Source organism: Mandrillus leucophaeus, unplaced genomic scaffold (genome assembly GCF_000951045.1).
Source record: "Mandrillus leucophaeus isolate KB7577 unplaced genomic scaffold, Mleu.le_1.0 Scaffold374, whole genome shotgun sequence".
Classification (NCBI taxonomy): Eukaryota; Metazoa; Chordata; class Mammalia; order Primates; family Cercopithecidae; genus Mandrillus; species Mandrillus leucophaeus.
The window spans coordinates 687,923-690,400 of record NW_012103965.1 but is presented as its reverse complement, the minus strand read 5'-3'; the positions used below and the strand labels follow the sequence as shown (position 1 = coordinate 690,400).

Here is a 2,478-nt window from a genome sequence, read left to right as displayed (position 1 = left end):
TCCGCCTCCCGGGTTTTTACACCATTCTCCTGCCTCAGTCTCCCAAGTAGCTGGGACTACAGGCGCCCGCCACCTCGCCCTGCTAGTTTTTTGTATTTTTTAGTAGAGACCGGGTTTCACCGTGTTAGCCAGGATGGTCTCGAACTCCTAACCTCGTGATCCGCCCATCTCGGCCTCCCAAAGTGCTGGGATTACAGGCTTGAGCCACCGCGCCTGGCCTCCAAAACAAAATTCTTTACAAGGCAGCATAATATGCCATATTTAATCAATTTTAAGGTTCTACTTTTCTTTTTACTTTAAAAAAAATCTCCTAGGCCGGGTGCAGTGGCTCATGCCTGTAATCCCAACACTTTGGGAGGCCAAGATGAGAGGATGGCTTGAGACCAGGAATTCGAGACCAGCCTAGGTAACATGGTGAAACCCTGTCTCTACAAAAAATACCAAAATTAGCTGGCACAGTCACGTGTGCCTGTAGTCCCAGTTACTTGGGGTGGGGGGAAGCTGAGGTAGGTGAATTGCTTGGGCGTGGGTGGTCAAGGCCATAGTCGTGCTACTGCACTCCAGCCTGGGTGACAGAATGAGATGGTGGGTGTCTCCAAAAAAAAAAAAAAAATTCTGAAATTGGTATGTATTTTACAATTGATGCCTTATTACATTGGCAGTACTGTTTTTGTTGTTGTTTTGAGACAGAGTCTCACTCTGTCGCCCAGGCTGGAGTGCACTAGCCAGATCTCAACTCACTGCAACCTCTGCCTCCCAGGTTCAAGCGATTCTCCTGCCTCAGCCTCCAGAGTAGCTGAGAACTGCAGGCACGTGCCACCATACCTGGCTAATTTTTGTATTTTTAGTAAAGACAGGGTTTCGCCATGTTGACTAGGCTGGTCTCAAACTCCTGACCTCAGGTGATCTGCCTACCTCGGCCTTTCAAAGTGTTGCAATTACAGGCATAAGCCACCACGCCCGGCCAGCAGTACTGTATTTTTTCCTTAGTGGTACGTAAAATAATAGTGTTTCTAACAATCAGTGGCACCTTGGATTAGACAAAATATGACAGTGGAAACAGCACAGTCCTGGGTTTACATTCCAGATCTGTCCACTTAAATGATCTTTTGCAAATAATTTAATCTTCTCAGCTTCAGTGTTCTCTTTGTAAAATATGCATAATATTCACTGTCCCAGTTATTTACCTATTGTCTCTCAGCTCCAAACCTACTATTTTATGCTCTGCTCTGTGACAATGGGCCAATATTTTGCAAACTTCATTTCCAAGACTCCTTTGCTAGCTCCTTCCTGTTCTGTTCACCAAACCAAAAGGCAGAAAGGTAAGAAAGGTAAGAAAAGGGCCTTCCTTCCTATTTTCCAGCTGTTACCAGCATTGCTCCAGCAGTAACAGAGACTTAATTCCAGTCTCTAGCTTCTTTCAATTGTCTGGTGAAAAGCCATAGAGGTACCAGCAGCAGTGGGTTGTGGCTCTTTGGCAGTCAGAATATCAACATTGCCATGCTCACTTATCCTCTGGACAGCACTGCCTGGGCCTATCATTCACCTGTCAGGCCAAGGATCTGAGTACCAGCTACTCAAAGCTTATGCCCAGAGGTCCAGGAACCAGCCCCCCAGAGGACCTCCACCAAGCTCCTAGGTTCTGGTAACACTACTTCCCTTTTGTTCTCCCAGCCTTAGGGGTGAAAGCTACTTTCTCTAGTTATTAACTCTGAGGTACCTCAGCATGCCTTTTTTTGTTGTTGTTGTTCTTTTATTCTCTAACACTCAATTAAGCAATTCTCACTACTGAATGTTCTCTGTTTATAACATCTAGTACAATTTCTTTTCCTTGTGACAGCACCTTGATTGACAGACCCTCCAAAAGAGTGCTCGGAGGATAAAGTAAGATAGTGGACATAAGCTCCTTTGTACACTGCTTGATAGACAGCTATTTTCTTTTCCTATTCCCACCTTTTCTTCCTTGCCCCTACAATTTAAACTTGATGGGACAGTAAGGTATCTTTTCAAAATAAGAAGGTATGATTAAAAATCTTCCCACATGCAGCACACTATCTAGCTTTCTGTGCACATACATAGTTTTACATATACAAATATAAATAAGACCAATCTTTCTTTCTTTCTTCTCTGAATGTATCTATGCATAAAACTCAATGAGTGGGCATTTTCTCTACACTTCACATGACTTAGTGTGGCTCTTAACTTGCAAAACCACCACCTACAGGAGCATAATAAAAAGGGACAACGCCAGGCGTGGTGGCTCACACCTGTAATCCTAGCACTTTGGGAAGCCAAGGCAGGCGGATCACTTGAGGCCAGGAGTTCTAGACCAGCTTGGCCAACATGGCGAAACTGTGTCTCTACTAAAAAAAAAAAAAAAAATAGCCAGGCGTGGTGGCACACGTCCGTAATCCCAGCTACTCAGGAGGCTGAGGTGGGAGAATTGCTTGAACCCAGGAGGCAGAGGTTGCAGTGAGC

General features: G+C 45.0%; 1 protein-coding gene across 4 annotated transcripts in view; it reads right to left on the bottom strand.

Annotated features, from left to right (window-relative positions):
* The window catches only part of ACACA (acetyl-CoA carboxylase alpha), a 355,889-nt gene that overhangs the window by 201,724 nt on the left and 151,687 nt on the right, over positions 1 to 2,478 (bottom strand). The gene's annotated exons all lie outside the window — the stretch shown is intronic.